General features: G+C 36.3%; 1 non-coding gene across 1 annotated transcript; it reads left to right on the top strand.

Annotated features, from left to right (window-relative positions):
• The first annotated feature begins 2,369 nt into the window (after nt 1-2,369).
• On the top strand, nt 2,370-2,477 carry LOC127746373 (small nucleolar RNA R71). Its single transcript, XR_008007992.1, has one exon. It is a non-coding gene; the product is annotated as a small nucleolar RNA R71 (small nucleolar RNA).
• Nucleotides 2,478-6,840: the final 4,363 nt, after the last annotated feature.

Genomic DNA, 6,840 nt, shown 5'->3' with positions numbered 1-6,840 from the left:
AAGGTAGGTGGGGTTTATGGGGAAGAGTGGATGGATGTGAGTGGTAAAAGGGTAATTGGGAAGAGAGATTGAGGTAGGTGGGGATCCTGTGGGGTCCATAGATCCTGAGGTGATCCTGTGGGGTCCACAGATCCTGAGGTGTCAAGGATTTACATCCCTGCACCAATGAGGCATGTAAAACGCCCTCTGCATGCAATCCTGGCGTTCAAGACCAGATTGATGCTTGTTTTGGCGTTAAACACCAGCTCTATGCTTGTTTTGGGCGTTCAACGCCAGTCTGCAGTATGTTTCTGGCGTTCAACGCCAGTTCCATGCTTGCTTATGGCGTTTAACGCCAGCTTTCCTCAGAGTGCAATCCTGGTGTTTAAATGCCAGATTGCTGCATGTTTCTGGCGTTCAACGCCAGATCCATGCTCTGTTCTGGCGTTGAACGCCAGCCAGATGCTCCTTACTGGTGTTTAAACGCCAGTAAGCCTTTCCTCCAAGGTGTGCTGTTTCTTCTATTGTTTTTTATTCTGTTTTTAATTTTAGTATTTGTTATGTGACTCCATATGATTATGAACCTAATAAAACATAAAAGAACAAAATAAAAATAAAATTAGATGAATAAAAATTGGGTTGCCACCCAATAAGCGCTTCTTTAATGTCAATAGCTTGACAGTGGGCTCTCATGGAGCCTCACAGGTGATCAGGTCAATGTTGTAGACTCCCAACACCAAACTTAGAGTTTGAATGTGGCTGTTCAATACCAAACTTAGAGTTTGATTGTGGCCTCCCAACATCAATCTTAGAGTTTGATTGTGGGGGCTTTGTTTGACTCTGTATTGAGAGAAGCTTTTCATGCTTCCTCTCCATGGTTGTAGAGGAATATCCTTGAGCTTTAAACACAAGGTAGTCCCCATTTAATTGAAGGACTAGCTCTCCTCTGTCAACATCAATCACAGCTCCTGCTGTGGCTAGGAAGGGTCTTCCAAGGATGATGCATTCATCCTCCTCCTTCCTAGTGTCTAAGATTATGAAATCAGCAGGGATGTAAAAGCTTTTAACCTTTACTAACACTTCCTCTACCAATCCATAAGCTTGTCTTACTGACTTGTCTGCCATCTGTAATGAGAATGTGGTAACCTGTACCTCAAAGATCCCTAGTTTCTCCATTACAGAGAGTGGCATAAGATACCTGACCCCAAGTCACACAGAGCCTTCTCAAAGATCATGGTGCCTATGGTACAGGGTATTAGGAATTTACCAGGATCTTGTTTCTTTTGAGGTAATGTTTGCTAAACCCATGTATCTAGTTTACTAATGAGCAAGGGAGGTGCATCTTCCCAAGTCTCATTACCAAATAACTTGGCATTCAGCTTCATGATAGCTCCTAGATATTGAGCAACTTGCTCTTCAGTTACATCTTCATCCTCTTCAGAGGAAGAATAGTTTTCAGAGCTCATGAATGGCAGAAGGAGGTTTAATGGAATCTCTATGGTCTCTATATGAGCCTCAGATTCCTTTAGGTCCTAAAAGGGAACTCCTTCTTGTCTGGGAGACGTCCCATGAGGTCTTTTTCATTGGGATTCACGTCCTCCCCTTCCTTTCTAGGTTCGGCCGTTTTGATTATATCAATGGCCTTGCACTCTCTTTTTGGATTCTCTTCAGTATTGCTTGGGAGAGTACTAGGAGGAGTTTCAGTGACTTTTTTACTCAGCTAGCCCACTTGTGCCTCCAAATTTCTGATGGAGGACCTTGTTTCACTCTTGAAACTTAAAGTGGCCTTAGACAAATCAAAGACTATGTTTGCTAAGCTAGAGGGGCTCTGCTCAGAATTCTCTGTCTGTTGCTGAGAAGATGATGGAAAAGGCTTACTATTGCTAAGCCTGTTTCTTCCACCATTATTAAAGCCTTGTTGAGGCTTTTGTTGATCCTTCCATGAGAAATTTGGATGATTTCTCCATGAAGAATTATAGGTGTTTCCATAAGGTTCACCCATGTAATTTACCTCTGCTATTGCAGGGTTCTCAGGATCATAAGCTTCTTCTTCAGAAGATACCTCTTTAGTACTGTTGGATGCATTTTGCCATCCATTTAGACTTTGAGAAATCGTGTTGACTTGCTGAGTCAAAATTTTGTTCTGAGCCAATATGCATGGAATTCAGAGCATCAATTTCAAGAACTCCCTTCCTCTGAGGCATCCTTTTATTCACAGAATTCCTCTCAGAAGTGTACATGAACTGGTTATTTGCGACCATATCAATGAGTTCTTGAGCTTCTGCAGGCGTTTTCTTTATGTGAATGGATCCACCTGCAGAATGGTCCAGTGACATCTTAGAAAACTCAGATAGACCATAATAGAATATATCTAGAATGGTCCACTCTGAAAGCATGTCAGAAGGACACCTTTTGGTCATCTGCTTGTATCTTTCCCAAGCATCATAAAGGGATTCACCATCTTTTTGTTTGAAGTTCTGAACATCCACTCTAAGCTTGCTCAACTTTTGAGGAGGAAAGAACTTAGCCAAGAAGGTCGTGACCAGCTTATCCCAAGAGTCCAAGCTATCTTTAGGTTGAGAGTCCAACCATGTTCTAGCCTTGTCTCTTACAGCAAAAGGGAAAAGCATGAGCCTGTAGACTTCAGAATCTATTCCATTAGTCTTAACAGTCTCACAGATCTGCAAGAACTCAGTTAAAAACTGATAGGGATCTTCTTATGGAAGTCCATAGAACTTACAATTTTGTTGCATTAGAGCAACTAGTTGAGGTTTCAGCTCAAAATTGTTTGCTCCAATGGCAGGGATTGAGATGGTTCTTCTATCAAACTTGGAAGTAGGTGTAGTATAGTTACCAAGCATCCTCCTTGCATTATTGTTGTTGGGTTTGGCTGCCATATCCTTTTCTTGTTCGAAAATTTCAGTAAGGTTGTCTCTGGATTGTTGTATTTTAGCTTCTCTCAGTTTCCACTTCAATGTTCTTTCAGGTTCAGGATCAGCTTCAACAAGAATGCCTTTTTCCTTGTTCCTGCTCATATGAAAAGGAAGAGAACAGAAAAGGAAGAGGAATCCTCTATGTCACAGTATAGAGATTCTTTTCTGTTAGTAGAAGAAGAAAGGAATAGAAGAAGGAAAAGAGTTAAGAATCCAAACACAAGGGGGAAGATAGGTTCGAATTCTTGAGATGAAGAGAAGTGTTAGTAAATAAATAAATAAATAGAAGAAGATGAGAGGGAGAGAATTTCGAAAATTAATTATGAAAAAGGGTTAGTGATTTTCGAAAATTAAGAGAAGAATTAAAATTAAAATTAAAATTTGAAACAATTAGTTAATTAAGAAAGTTTTGAAAAAGAAGTGAGGATTTTTCGAAAATTAGAGAGGGAAAAGTGGTTAGGTGGTTTTGAAAAAGATAAGAAACAAACAAAAAGTCTATTAGTTAGTTGAAAAAGATTTTAAAATCAATTTTGAAAAGATAAGAAGTTAGAAAAGGTTTTTTTGAAATCAAATTTTTGAAAAATATATGATTTAAGAAGAAATGATAAAAAGATATGATTGAAAAGATATGGTTGAAAAAGATTTGATTTTTAAAATTAAAATTAATTACTTGACTAACAAGAAACTAAAAGATATGATTCTAGAATTTAAAGATTAAACCTTTCTTAACAAGAAAGTAACAAACTTCAAATTTTTGAATCAATCACATTAATTGTTAGTAAAGTTTTTGAAAATCATGAACTAAAGATAAGAAAAGATTTTGAAAATAAATTTTAAAAATTTCGAAAATAATAAAAAGAAATGAAAAAAAGATTTGATTTTTGAAAAAGATTTTGAGAAGATAAGATTTTTAAAATTGAAAATTTGACTTGACTTGTAAAAAATAGTTAAGTTTTAAATTTTTTTGACTAAGTCAACTCAAATTTTCGAAAATTATGAGCAAAATAAGGAAAAGATATTTTTTATTTTTGAATTTTTAATGATGAGAGAGAAAAACACAAAAATGACTCACAACATGAAAATTATGAATCAAAACACATGATGCATGCAACAACACTATGAATGTCAAGATGAACACCAAGAACACTTTGAATGTCAAGATGAATATCAAGAACATATTTTTGAAAAAATTTTCAAGAAAAGAAAATATGCAAGATACCAAACTTAGAAATTTTTCATGCTTAGACACTATGAATGCAAAAATGCATATGAAAAACATCATGCAACACAAAACAAGAAAGTATGAAGATCAAACAAGAAGACTTGTCAAGAACAACTTGAAGATCATGAAGAACACATGCATGAGTTTTCGAAAAATGCATAAATTTTAAAAACATGCAATTGACACCAAACTTACAATTTGACACTAGACTCAAACAAGAAACACAAAAATATTTTTAATTTTATGATTTTGCAAATTTTTTTTTGAAGTTTTATAGGAAAAAGAAAATAAGAAATTCAAAATTTTTAATACGAATTCCAAGAATCTTTCAATGTTAGCCTAAAGCTCCGATCCAGGAGTTGGACATGGCTTAATAGCCAGCCAGCTTTAGGATATAAATTAGGCATGCAACAGTTGATACTTCATCCAACTCCATATACATGCCTTTTATGCTGACAAGTGGAAGCCTCAATCCAAAAGAATTTGGACATGGCTTTACAGCCAGCCAGGCTTCAACATGTAACCATGAAATTCTAGAATTCATTCTTAAAAATTTAGAATAATTTTAGAAAACAAAAGGAAAAAATTTTTTCGAAAGATTTTTGAAAAATTTTTGAAAATAAAACAAAAAGAAAATTACCTAATCTAAGGAACAAGATGAACCGTCAGTTGTCCAAACTCGAACAATCCCCGGCAACGGCGCCAAAAACTTGGTACGCGTAAATTGTGATCATCAACAATGACTTGGTAGCGCTCTCAAACGTGAATCACACTTTGTCACAACTTCGCACAACTAACCAGCAAGTGCACTGGGTCGTCCAAGTAATACTTTACGTGAGTACGGGTCGATCCCACGGAGATTGTTGGTATGAAGCAAGCTATGGTCATCTTGTAGATCTCAGTTAGGCGGATTCAAATGGTTATGGAGTTTTCGAAAATGATAATAAATAAAGCATAAAATAAAGATAGAAATACTTATGTAAATCATTGGCGGGAATTTCATATAAGTGTATGGAGATGCTTTATCCCTGTTGAATCTCTGCAACATACTGCTTTCCTACTTTCAATCCTTCACACTCCTTTCCATGGCAAGCTGTATGTAGGGCATCACCGTTGTTAATGGCTACATCCCATCCTCTCAGTGAAAATGGTCCAAATGCTCTTGTCACAGCACGGCGAATCATCTGTCGATTCTCGATCATGTCGGAATAGAATCCATTGATTCTTTTGCGTTTGTCATCACGCCCAACAATCGCGAGTTTGAAGCTCGTCACAGTCATTCAATCCCTGAATCCTACTCGGAATACCACAGACAAGCTTTAGACTTTCCGGATCCTCAATAAATGGCCGCCAATCATTCTAGCTTATACCACGAAGATTCTGATCAAGGAATCCAAGAGATACTCGCTCGTTCTAAGGTAAAACGGAAGTGGTTGTCAGTCACGCTTTCATAAGGATGGATGATGATGAATGTCACGGATCATCACATCCATCAGGTTGAAGTACAACGAATATCTTGGAACAAGAATAAGCTGAATTGAATAGAAAATAGTAGTACTTTGCATTAAAATTCGAGGTACAGCGGAGCTCCACACCCTTAAGCTATGGTGTGTATAAACTCCACCGTTGAAAATACATAAGTGATGGTCCAGGCATGGCCGAATGGCCAGCCTCCACAAAAGACATATGAATTCGAAAATAGGGAAAAGGACCCTTAATACAATAGTAAAAAGTCCTATTTATACTAGATTAGCTACTAGGGTTTACAGAAATAAGTCTAAGTGCAAAAATCCACTTTCGGGGCCCACTTTGGTGTGTGCTTGGGCTGAGCTTGAGCTTTACACGTGCAGAGGCTTCTTTTGAAGTTAAACGCTAAGTTGTAACGTGTTTTTGGCGTTTAACTCTAGTTTGTGACGTGTTTCTAGCGTTTTACTCCAGAATGTAGCATGGAACTGGCATTGAATGCCAGTTTGCGTCGACTTAACTCGAATAAAGTGTGAACTATTATATATTTATGGAAAGCTCTGGATGTCTACTTTCCAACGCCGTTGAGAGCACACCATTTGGAGTTCTGTAGCTCCAGAAAATCCATTTTGAGTGCAGAGAGGTCAGAATCCAACCCTCCTATCAGACTTTTGCTCAGATCCCTCAATTTCAGCCAGAAAATACCTGAAATCACAAAAAACACACAAACTCATAGTAAAGTCCAAAAATATGAATTTTGCATAAAAACTAATAAAAACATCCTTAAAAGTAGCTAGATCCTACTAAAAACTACCTAAAAACAATGCCAAAAAGCGTATAAATTTTCCGCTCATCAGCACTCAACCCTTAAAAGAACAATTTTCATATTATGAAAAACCAAACTCCAAACAAAATATTAGTCATCGAAAAAGAATGGTTTAAAAAAGATAGAAAAATACTGTATAAAACCATTTTCTCAAACACTTTTCATTATATTTCTATAAACCTACAAAAAACCAAAAAATTTTATAAATTCATATTAGTAGATACAAAATCTGTTGAACTAACCCATTAAAAAGATCTTAATACTAAATAACTTGTTTATTTAAAAATAAAAATTTTTAAAATACTATTTTTATAAGACTGGAAATTATCCCCTTATCAGTCTAAGAATTTTTCATTAAAATTTAAACCTCAGAGTTATACTTATTATGATTATCAAGAAGCATGGAATCATATATT

Source organism: Arachis duranensis, chromosome 3 (genome assembly GCF_000817695.3).
Source record: "Arachis duranensis cultivar V14167 chromosome 3, aradu.V14167.gnm2.J7QH, whole genome shotgun sequence".
In the NCBI taxonomy this organism is placed as follows: domain Eukaryota; kingdom Viridiplantae; phylum Streptophyta; class Magnoliopsida; order Fabales; family Fabaceae; genus Arachis; species Arachis duranensis.
This window is presented reverse-complemented; position numbering and strand designations above follow the sequence as displayed.